This window comes from Pomacea canaliculata, linkage group LG12, assembly GCF_003073045.1.
Source record: "Pomacea canaliculata isolate SZHN2017 linkage group LG12, ASM307304v1, whole genome shotgun sequence".
In the NCBI taxonomy this organism is placed as follows: Eukaryota; Metazoa; Mollusca; class Gastropoda; order Architaenioglossa; family Ampullariidae; genus Pomacea; species Pomacea canaliculata.
This window is the reverse complement of record NC_037601.1, coordinates 15,703,923-15,716,856: the sequence shown is the minus strand read 5'-3', so window position 1 is coordinate 15,716,856 and position 12,934 is coordinate 15,703,923. Positions and strand designations below refer to the sequence as shown.

The 12,934-nt window shown below is 42.3% G+C and overlaps 1 pseudogene; it reads right to left on the bottom strand.

The window, feature by feature from the left end:
* LOC112577413 overlaps positions 1-9,205 on the bottom strand; it is a 42,370-nt pseudogene extending 33,165 nt beyond the window's left edge.
* Between the last annotated feature and the right edge of the window lie 3,729 nt (positions 9,206-12,934).

Below are 12,934 nucleotides of genomic sequence, written 5' to 3'. Positions count from 1 at the left end.
GGTGAGGTGCTTGACTGCTGGGGGCTGTTTTACATGAAGGTGGTGCCCATCTCCTCTTCCTCGCAGCCTTACCTTCCAAAACTCTCTAAGGAGTCAGGTACCTGCCAGCTGGGTTGACTGGGAGAAGCGTGCTTCACTACTCAGGCATTGAAACTACATGCTCTCAGTTTGAATGCCAGCGCCCTAACCACTCGGCTATCCATTTCCCCTATAAATCATGCTTTCCTTCTAAATTTTGGCAGCGCCGTTGTTTTTCCCCATCTTTGTATACTCATGTAGGATAACTGCTCAAGTAATGCAAACTGTCTGGTGAGCTTTGAACACAATGTGCCACAGAAACTATGCAATCAAATTATGAAATGTCTCAAAGCATGGTCAACGTACTTATGATAGTTTCAACTTAATGTCTGGCCTAAAAGATTATGTATTTGATACTGTAGTTAGATTTGTGTGTGTGAGAAAGACAGAAAGTGAAAAAAAGTGACAAATCACAATTTATATGATATATTTATGTTTTTCTTTTTTACTTCATGTGATTTTTATTCAAAATGTATATTTTTATATGTTCACCACATGGATCTACACTAAAATATAGTATCTCTATAACTATATATATGAATGATGTATGGAGGTGTCAAACAAATCTGCCCATGTGTAAATGACTGAGGAGGACAAAACTCACACTGTTCTTTGTTTTAGAGCTTTGTGATAATATTCAAAGAAAATTATACTCTTCTTAAAATGCTTTTTAACTGCCTACTATTGGTTTCAACCAATGAGATTGTTGTGAAGATTAGTGTTGCACATTTGCCATATGTTTTTAGTCAACTACTTCTGATAGGGACAGTCCATATGTTTATTTAATTACATAGACTTGGTAGTGCTGCTGCCTTCAGCTTCTATATTTTTTCATTAGAGATTGCAATATTATATTATGTTGTTATTTATACCCTTTTTGTGAATTTAAAGGCATTCAAATATAAAAAAAAACTTTCTTGCCCACCTCCTTTCTCATGTGAAGACACACACAGCTAAACCAAGATGGAGTATGATTAAAAGGAATGTGTGAGTGCTAATATTTTTTGTTATCTTTGCCTAAGTCAAAAGTTTGGACACCTGCAGAATCTTTTCCGCCTTGTTTCTACTCTATGACAATGAACCGGATAAAAAACTATAATGTTGGGCCAACAGGTCCTACACAGAGAATGAAGGGCCCTTGCAAGAGGATGCTCTCCCTTGCAACAGACACTCCCTAAATATGACAGTCACTGATGGACACTGTAAAATTAAATAGGATAACACCAGTCAATGACTCATAGCTAAGTGAATGCTTCCTTTTAATCTGTCTGACATTTACCCTGAGGATGAACAATGTGTGCTGTGTTCTACTCTCCTTTCACCCACCTTCCTCTGTGCACCCACACAAACTATCAATTTCAAACTTCTAGGATGATCTATATATATCACAATGATACCCTGTAAGTAGAGCAGAATGCAGCATGTGATGGTGGTAGTCAGACCAAACTTTTTACACACAGATTAAAAAAAAATTCTAGCCCAGAGCCCGAACAATTGCATTCTGTGTCCGATTCTCTCTTTCTCTGCACAACTACATTGACTGTTCTTGGACAAGGCAGTCTACAGCACAATGTAAGCCTAAACAGGAGCATCCTGATGATTTACCATGGTTACCTCTTTAGCATAGAAAAGCAGAAATGATCGATCCTCTAGTCTTCCCTTGTATTCTGTCGCCTGGATTTCGTTTTGAAACCTAAAATGCAAGTAGTTTAGTGCGACAAGGGTATGGCTTGCTTTTACCTTCCTTGCTGTATAATATACTGAAATGGCCGTTTCTGCTGTGTGCTATAAAGGATATAATATAAACATCTATAAGTGCCAATGCGCCCTGACTACTGACTCTCAAGTTACACTTCATTCTTTTAAGCTCTTTTGTTCTTAAGTGGAAACTACTTTCACCCAGCAGGAATTTTGCACTAACAACTGTCAGTTCAGGTTCACCAAGTTCGTGTCTGTCTGACCTTTACTAAACTCCCTCGTAACCCCACTTTTCGACACAGGTTCGTTTTCTTCACTTGTTTCTTTCGACATGTTGAAAATCGCCCGACCTACAAAACGAAGATGGCGGTGGGGGAAGGGAGGGAAGAGGAATTAGTGAAGGGGTGGGTGTTGGTTTGAGGGAGGAAGGACGGAAGAGGAATTAGTGAAGGGGTGGGTGTTGGTTTGAGGAGGAGGTATTAGTGAAGGGGTGGGTGATGGTGGAGGAGGAGTGTCTGCAGAAGACGATGTCTCGATCATCTTGTCGATCACCCTTGTCCGTTCTGTCCAGGCTGGCACATTGTACAGCAGTTCCGCCCGCCAGACAGCGACGCAAAGATCACACCAGTGACTCACAAGAACATGACCTCTGTGACGGCGCATGCACGCACACACGCGTGCACATGATTGACCACTGAACAGGGAACGAGTTCAAACAGAAAGACTGCTGACTTCTCATACACCGCCTCTAACTGCTGACCAAGGGGAAAACAAAAAAAGTGTTTTTCCGGTACATGAATAAAATGATTGAATCGATGTAGCCAGCACCTTCGGGTGTTTTTTTTTTTTTTTTAAAAAAAAAAAAACGTTTTGCTAATCTACTCATTATGGACTTCCAAAATAATATTTAGTATCTCGTGTAAAAGTAGTGAACCTATCTAAAAATATATAATATATAACGACAAAAGAAAGAAAAGGTCAAGAATGGAGGCTCTAATACGAGTTAATAAAGCAAGTGCGTGAGGATGAAGTGTAGGAGAGATGTAGCACGATGGGGAGAAAAGGATGGGAGGGGTGGATAGAGTAACACCGGGCACGAGACTTGCCATGCTCGGCTGTTAACGTAAATTGCGCGCGTGCTGACAAACTTAACACGCACTCGAAGCTAAGTAACAAGATGAAGGACAGCGAACCTAATAAATAACAGGTGTCGAGTGACAGCAACAAAACTCCTACGTCTATCAACGCTGTATTGTCAGAGTGTGAAATATAGGGACAGAGGCAGAGAGGGAGGGAAACGTGGCATCAAGAGGTTCACAAAGACAAATTATTGACAGCTGTTCGGTGATGACAATAAGTGGCGGGAGGAGAAACCTATCTGCCTACTCCACTGTGAAAGGGGGTGGGGTGGGGAATGATGGTAAGATACCAAGGGGGGTCGGGACGTTTTGGAGGAAGCACAAAGAAACTGGACGAAGGTCGGCGGGGGACTTTGGGGTTAAGGGGACAACAGTGAGTCAGCACGAGGCGTGCAGCTGGCACCTGCCGGGGGCTGACTGAAGAAGGGAACTGTCCACTGCGCCGAGAGTTTGTTTAGGGTAACCACATGGTCGGCTCAAGGTTTTCTTCTGGACACTCTCCACACACACAGTTTCGCACACACAGGACAAAAAGTGTTATGCATGTGTATGTGGGCGTGTGTGCGCGCTAAAGGGAGATTGCATGTACGTGCGAGAGTGTGTGTGAGATAGACAAGAGAATCTACAACTGCTTCCTTTATAACGTTACGCTTATGACAATTACTCTACGAGATGAAAGGCTACCTCAAGCCGTACGAGCCAAAATAAATCAGTATAAAGTGTGGGGTGGGGTCGAGGGAGAAAAGCTAGCAGCACCAAGCTGGGTACCACCTGGAATACTGGACACTGATACCGAGTTCGCGACGTAATCTTGACGTGACACACACCACGCCAAGGGCTGACTGTGACGTTAGGGCCTTGAAAGAAAAGAAAGACAACACGCCACAGCCTACTCATCAGGGACGACGAGGGCGTCACGCTTGCTTTCACCCCAACCCCCCGTCGCGATAGAACAACTTCCTGTTGAAGATCGTCCCCGATAAACTACAAGCCCTTTTGTACTCATCCACCTCTGACCTCTATAAACACTCGACAGCTGTAGGTCTGTCTACACAGCAGATTTCCTTTCGACAGACGGTCGACTGAAGGGAGAATTAGCTAATGTGGCTATCTAATCGGAAAGGGGATTAGGATTTACAGAGTCCTAGGGTCTCCCAGCTCTAAATAAATTCGCATAACTGATCACGCTGTGAGTGAGAGAATAAGAACGAACTTGTACCGAGAAAGAGAGAAATGATCACAGTAGGGAATAGTATTTGAAGAGTCAGCCACTATCGCATTATGATGTATGTGTTGCCTGCGTGACCACCTGCGCTAGAAGAAGCGATGACTGCGACACTAACCTACGGACAAAAAGTGCGTGGGAAGTGCTGGCGGCGCTCCTACGCTCTTTGACACACCTGCAGATGCCCGCCCCTGCTCTTCAGCACGCGTCGCTCCCTCTTGGCTTTTTTCCTTTCTTTAACTTAGCCACATGCTTCAACCTTTCTTCCTCTCTTAACACACCTTTTTTGTCTCAAAATACCGTCAGTCTACATTCAGTCACTCGCGTGTTATTTTTAGATAATAACACCGCTCCGTGCTTCAAAGCTCGTATCTACCTCGCTGCTGAATCGGTTGACGGCTGAATATAAAAATAATTACTTCGCAGAAAATAAATGTCGCTCCAACCTTGTAAGACTTGCAAACAGCTCCCATCACTTCTTATTAGGCTTTGATTTAGTTTATTCAAACAGAAATAGAAACGAGAAATGCAAGTATAAAACACACACACACATATACATATCAAAAGATATGGTACAGCAATGTAACCCATATAATATGTCCTAGCCCCGTGACTGATCACAGACTTGCGTCGCTTCTCCACCCTAGGCGTCGTTGCTGCTTCCAGGCGACAGATTCGTGTTACCGGGTATTTAACTGAGCCTGGCACGAGAATACAAGAGGCGCCAGGCGATAACTAAGAGGGAGCAGAGGAACAGAGCTGACTTTTATCAGCTCGCAAGTAAAGGTCATCGCAATGTCTGGACTGCTCTTCCCCAGCCACTCTTCTCTTATCAACCAGAACGCCACTCTAACAAACCGCCATGCCAGCATGTCTTTTGCTAGCAACCAGATGAAGAGGGTAGGGGGTTCCGGAATTGCTAGGCCTGTTAGAGACGATAGTGGTCATGATTTGCAGGTGCTGTTACAGGTGATTCACAAGGTAAACTTCGTCCAGATGGGTGGGCTGGGCCTCTGCAGCCAGGCAGACTCCAAAATATTGAGGTGTTGTCAGCAGATAAGGGACCTAACAACTAGCGCTAGGTGCTGGTCATTCATGCAACATGACTCAACCCATTCTTCACAACTGTTGCCACGTAATTCTGACACCGGTCGGAATGATTTGTTTAGGGGTAATGAGCCCAAGTTAACGACTGTGCGTGTGAGCGGGGTCACTTTGAGCAAGCTCAATAATGTAATAACGGAAATTTGCATTTTCCAGAGAAACAGAGTGTGAAAACGAATATTAAGATAACGATAATTACACGGGACATTGAGAATGCAATCAAAAACTTCTCTGCTGGCTCTGTGTGTGGTCTGCGTATTATTCTGGTGACCATCCGTCTACACTATTTAAGTTGCAGACAGTTGTGCCGCCATTTATGCCTCTGTATCGTGATTTCCGTGTTGTGCAAAGCTTTGTCTAAGGCAGATTTGCGTACATCTGGCAAACAGTCTGCTAGCTGGAAACCGATCAGTTTTAAGATAGTCATTCTCGGAGCACTTAGTGCCTGCCAACAAGTCTTCAACTCGATGCTCTTTCCTGATTTTGTAATGCAAAAAAACCCCCAAAACTTAAATGCGTGCGCGCGCGTGCAAGCACATGTTCATGACAAAGAGCGCACCACCAGGATGAAAAATGTAAAATGTTGCCGTGGAGTGTGAATCCGATCACATGATTCTCATTCTCACACACCCTTCTCGCTTTGTTCTCAAACGTGGCAATGAAAGGAGTGGCTAACGAGGATGAGCTCCCGAGCACAATAGGTACGACTGGCGACACGTCACCAAAGACTAACAGACATCGCCGACACCACCACCGACCCCGTCCCTAACCTCCCCCATAAATTGTCACCAAGCAGATAACGATGGCAGCGGAGGGGAGAGGAGGAGGAGTGCGAGCCTGGGTAAAGACGTGAAAGCACGAGCAGGATGCTGACTGCACGGCGTTGGCTCTTTGATCGCTCCTGCCTGTACAGCACAGACACCGCTGACAGAAATGTGGTTCAACCCCTCTCCCCACCAGCCCTCCAGAACCCTACTGCGTGTGAGAGAGAGTGCGCGAACGAGCGCGTGTTGGGACGAAAGAACAATGTAAGCTTAATATTATTTGGATAACAAAGGGCAAGAGGACACCAGTGCAAGGTCGAGAAGGGGAAAAGGAATAAAATGAAAACAGTAGAGAAATGATAATCGGTCTGCAAATAGAGCAAACACGTCGTTGCACACTGTGATGCACGTGCTTGCGAACGCATGTTGAGTGGACGTGCGCGTGCCTGGTGGCATGTCGCCCGTGCGTCCATCTGGCGGCGGACTAACTACTCGTGCGTCTGGAAACCCGATACCACCACTCAGTAGTCTTCCCCAGATCGATAGGCTATTACAATAATGTCCTCCCCTCCCCCTCCCACATTTTTTTGTTTCAAATAGAGCCTGGAGAAAGTGGCTTAAGTGCTAAGGCAGCATTTCGCTTCACAACACTACTGAATCAACCTCAAGTATATAAAAACGATCTCTCTTTTTTAAATATATCCATTCAACTACACCTGCAGGCTTTAATGGATATCTTTTTCTTTTTAGTCTGAGGAAGTGATATATTAGTCTACCACCTCTATGGCTCTGTGAGGGTATGGTCTTCTTCCTCGAGCTGTTTCCTCTGTTTTGTTAAATTTTCTTGGGTAGCAACTGTGTCTAGGGATGCCCATGACCCCTAATTTGTTTTCAACTATGATCATGCATCTACAAGCATTGCAGAAGCAAGCTTCGATGCACACACATAACATCAACTACTACAGAGGCACAATATTTAGACATCAAAGCAAAAAATCTGATTTAAAAAATCAGAGCATGATCATTATAGCTTTAACCATAAACCAAGATTTCGGTGCTTCTTTTCCCATCTGTCCCTCACTCCTTTCATTTTTCTGCACACACATTCACACTTGTGTACAAACTTCTACCACTGACAGCTGCTAGAAGCATGTGCTCATACATAACACAAGGGCATTTATATACACAAAGCCAATCAGCTACCTCTACAGGGGAAGTCAATTTACCATCAGTCTTTTAGGCAATACTTCGAACTTTTAACAGCGGAAACACATTATTCTCTATGCCTCCATGCTGTTTGTATAATGGCTTTTAACTCAGTATAATATAAATTACTCTGGTTCTGAGGAGTACCTATTTAAATCTAAATGAGTACATATTTCACCTCAATCTTTCAGCTAAAACATCAAAAACATATCCTTGCAATTATCCAATAAGGATTTAACTTCTTTCTAGCACTAATGGTGAAAAGTAATCAGAATAACTTGAATTGCTACCACTAGTCTTAACTCTACTATGTGGTCAGACACTAGATGTCCATAGGTTTACCTTATCTGATAACCACAACTGCACAGTAAATCAGTTTAAATATGCCAGATAATTTGTTGATGATATATCACCTGCTGTCAAGTGAAGGCACATTTAACTCAGAGCAAGGAAATAAGCTGTCAAGATGTTGAAAACAGGATTCTAGCATCTATAGTGAAAACTGGCTGCTCATGATATTGGGAAAGGCAAGTTTCTGATGCTTGCTGAACACGGTACCGGTTATCTATTAGGTATGTTCCTACTCTCCCATTTTTCTGTCGATTCAACCCTCTCTCTTCTGCCCCAACCCTATATATATACATTTTACACATTTTTTTAGTTAAATAAAACTGGCCACTCTTTATCTCAAAGACGTTTAATCTGCCATGATCCCTCTCTTTGAAGATTAATGCACTGTCAATGAAGCTAGATGTAATAGGCATGCATGACTTATGCAAACCCCTTTCAAAAGGTTAATGGTAGGAGGAAATTGTAATCGGTCAAGTTAAATGAAAAAAAATGATTTATACAAATCATACAGGAAATAAAGAACTATCAAACATATCTGAGCTTTGCTAATAATGAAACAGGCTATTGATAAGGATCAAATGATCAAACCAAGGATAATACTATGGCCAAAACTGGTGTGGGTGTGGGAGAAAAGATTACTGGTGTTAAAAAAGATATATAAATCGTGTAGTCGAGCAGAAGAAACTTGCTACCAGTACCTGACATGTCGTTTATTTTGGTGGCTTTGACGACGATGGACAGTCGCCTCATACTTTCATTCTCGTAATCCAAACGTTGTCCATCTGCAAGGTACACACTGCCGGTGGATTCGTCAACGTTCACTAGATTAAAATCCACGGATGTGCTGTTCAATGTAAACCTCCTCAGTGGTGCATCTGCTAGTACGGATGACACAGTGAAAAGCAGGCCCGTCTGAGTTTCTTGCACTGGTGGTGCGCTGTACTCCGTGTATCTTACTGCCCGTCTGTGTCGCCGAGGGTACACAGCTCTGATGTCGCGATGGACGTCTGCTGAAAAATATCCCGGCTCCTGGAAATATTCCACTTCCAACTCCTTAACCAAGCTATCCTTTCTCGTTCTGATCCCCTCGTCTTTGCTGCTGGCAGCAGACAACAATATTCCATGAAACAGAAGCAGCGATGTGAAGGCTGCCGACAGACGATCTATGGTCGCCGCCATCTTGCGAATAAAGGTACAGTGAAGGAGGGGGGCGAGCAAGGGGCTCCCCTTACCAGCTCTTCACAGATACTAATCGCCACTCACACGGGCAATGAGCAAGCATACACATCAGCGGAGAATATATCCAACTGATGATATCATCTGCGGCTAGCGAAACCAAAACAAGAATACATTTCCGTACGAAACCCAAGCGAGCAGATTCTGTGCCCTTGTGCGGAGAACTGTCACCAGAAGGAAGAGCTCACTTGTCCTCCGAAGTCCGGATCTTAAAACAATCGCTCCTTTGTTAACCTCCTTCGCCGGCAACGTTCTTTCCTTTGGCTTATGCACCGGCGGACGGAACGGTGCCTGCCTTCACACCATGTTGCCTTGCTCTAGCCTACCTGTGCCCCGCTTCCCGTTTGATCCGCAGCTTCACTGCCTTCGCTCGTTCTTTAAGGGAATGCGTTGGCTGTTTCGTTTTCCTCCCTCCGCATCCACGAAACGTGGTATAATTTCAAAGGAAGGACATTCTGCCATCACAGAATTTCATCCGCCATATATAAAAATACAAGAATTGGAAATTGGTTGCATGCAAAAACTACGAATAATCCAGCAACCGTGGAAATATTTTACAGCAACCGGCGGGGGTTAGGCCGTTCAGCGGCACTGCTACTGTAAACACGCCATCCGACCAATAGCGGGTGTCGGATTGTTTGTGTGTCGTCACGTTCACCTTTGAGTCTTTTCGAATACGAGCATACCTGCGCTGTGACACAGTCGAGTGTCAACTACTCATTCACTATAAACATAAAAGCGAGTGGCCTTATGTCACAAAGTTGTGTTTTTGCTGTTCACGGGGTGCTTCGGGTATCGGTGTCCTGGCGACAAACCAGCGAAGGGAAAGCTATTGAACTATTTTTCCACCCGGCTCTTGACTACAGTGTTTTCTTCGCGCCACGTTCCCGATTGCCAAAACTCAAAAAAAGACACAAATAATGTTCAGATAATTATCTATCAAATATAAGCCTTTCTTTTTTTTTTCTCTCACTCTTCCTTATATCATATTACTGACTAAGAGATGGAAAGAATATGTAGAACCTCAGCCATAATTTTTTTTCTCTCTCTCTTTTTTTTTTTTTTTTTTACTATAAGTTGTCAATCTTTTGTTAGTGTTTCAATGTGCATGTACTATAATGTTAAAATGCTAATTCTGTCGTCAATACATTTTAGACTTAATAATACTATAATGATCGAAATTTTTCTCATATGTATTTATTTACGGTATTCTACTTTAAAGTATTTAATGAGGCTACACGAGCAGGCTCAAAGTTGTGGGTTCAGTTTACATTGGTAAATACCGTTTTGACTGTTTTGGGTATATCTAATTTTAACTGCTGAGAATGGCCTTGTACACAGCTTTTGCGTTAAGGGACTTGGGAGGGAAGTATTCCCCCTCCTTTTTTCAGTAATATTTAGGGATTCTGCAGGATATCAGCTGTCGTAATTGATGTTACCACATGACCTGCAAATCCAATTATTTGATTGAATGATTGTCTCTTTTCTTTGATATGGTTGTGAATTATGATGTTCTTTTATGTCTAAATTGGCTACGTTCCAACTGCAGTTCATCAAAATAATGTTTAAATTAAATAAAGCCAACCAAATTGCAAAATTTGTAAAGCATATACTCACACTCATAAGGAGGATGCTCTTCGCTCCTGAAAACAGGAACGAAATATGGACAGCATACGAGGGACATGAAAACAAACACATAATATACGAACTATAAAAAATAAACAACAGTACTAACGAAGAATGAAATCAAATACAGAAAATGCAAAGAAGAATTAAATAACAAGAACAAGAGCTGATACAGGCAGGAAGGATTGCTTACATACCAAACGAGGAAAGTTGTGCAGGCTATGATTCGTTTGAAATATGAGACGAATTTTATTTTAAATATTTGGTAGTGTTAGAGATACTTATATTGCCCGCTATTTTAGTAGCCCAAACATTTTGAAGTATTAAGAAATAAACCGTAAGAAGTTATAGACACAACTACCACAATTTATGTGTGTCATATTGAAAATGTTTAGATAAAATATTTGATGTACCCTATCAGAATTTTTTTAAATAAAAATCTTTCTTTGTTTAGTGCCACCTCGGTTATGACCTTACTCTTCTGTTTAACTAGACGACCACTGCCACCACTGTCGGTTTAAATGAGGATTTCCCAATCTCAGAACAAATAAAGGGCATGGTTGCGCAATCTGTAATGCCCTCGAGACCAGGTGACAGACGTTTACACAGGAGATTACGATCGACTCTTGAAAAGACCAACGGCTGGACTGGGCGTCGAGTGGTGTGGCCACGTGCAGCTGACGTTGACTCCTCACCGCAGTCCGTGAGCTTTACAACCACCTCCTGATCCTTACAACCACCTCCTGATCCTTATCTCCTCTCTGTACTCTGCGGTCACGGGGGGGCCACCTTCAAGTTTTTCTCCTCCGATCGGATCCAGCTGGAGTTAATCTGATGAATCATTTCTTGAAGGACAGCACGTAAGGAAATCTTTGTTTCGGCGAGGGCGTTCGTTTGGATCATCGAGCGATCGACGTTGTTTGTTTTTCCCCTCCCTAAACCCTCCATCTGTCACCATTTACTCGTGTTCCGAATGCCTGAAAAATTTCTAGCGAAGCTCAGGTTCCGCTGATCCACAGCATAGTTACTGATAGACTGAGTCCTATTATATTTCAACCTTTAGCCTTATTTCCCAAGTTCTGATCTTTAGAAACGTTTTTTTTTTCTAAATCACTAGATTGAGCTCATTGCAGGGTTTCATTTCTCCAAATGTGCGTGAATACCTCCTCTCCTCTCGACAGACGCCTGCTTACATCCCAAGGCGCAGAAGGAGGGCAACAGTTCACAGTTCCTCCCAATAACATCTAACTCCAGCTTTCCAAGCCTTGACAGTGTAAGCCTATCCATGTACTTTACTGATGTCTGTGTTTTTGTCTTCTTTCTGTGCATCATAATGATGTTTGTAGGCGGAAGAAAAGGGGAAAGGGGTGTTAACCCAGATTTGTGGAAATAGTATCTTGTATTAAACTCTTCCAAGCTATGAAAAAAAAGTGTAGAGCTGTGCACATTTGAAATGTCAAACTCTGATAAGCAGAGACAAAACAAAAAACCCTGATACACCAGTTTCTCTTTCCCTATATCTAGAAATTTGTAAACATAAAATCACCAGTGCAATTTTTTAGCGCAAAAGATCGCTCAACTTCCTGATTAGTTTCACATTTAGAACAATTTTAGTTTTTGTGAACTTGATCTTCTCATGTACAGGCTGAGATCCACACTCATCAGGGAAGTTGTCAGAACTGACCGTGAGTCACTGTGAAGCAGGTTCATATTCGAGGCAGAAATTTCGAACTTTGTACATTCCACTGACCTGACCTGATCTTACATATTTACATCTATATTCCTTTGAGAAACTTCGAGCGGAAAAGATTACAATTCAGTATATTCTAGAACCCTCAGACATTGAGATATAAAAGCCAGACAGCAAGAGCATACTAACCTACGACTCCTTGCTATACATTTATTTTTCAGTCATTCGACTTCACAATAATAATAATGAGTATTTAAATAGTGTTTTTCCAAAGATGTGCTCATAGCGATTTACATAAATCATACATCGACTAAATCATCAACAACCATGCACCCATAATCGCATATAACAGACACGCACACTTCTACAACATACACTCATACACAAAGTAAATAACAGACACAATATACAATGTCATGGTCAGGACAGGGTCACATTAGTTGCACATTCTAATGAAATTTTAGTTCTAACAAACTTTAATTTCGTGTGATCGGCATAAAGTTTTCAGAACAGTTATAATTTACATCATGAGTTATTGTGAAGTAGGAGCCAATCAGAGACACTGTACACACATTGCATTGACCTTACAGATTTAATTACAAAGTAAACCTGTATTAGAACTATATAGCGGATAAGTAGATTGTATATATATACTCGAACTCATGTTATCTAACCGGTCCCAGACACCGAGTGATAACAACCAGGAACCAATTCATACTTTCCTACGACCTCTTCATGTCACTTCGGGAGCCTGCACATTATTTCTTTATCAAAACTTTTAACTTTAATAACTGGTTACTTGAAAATGAGAAGCGAT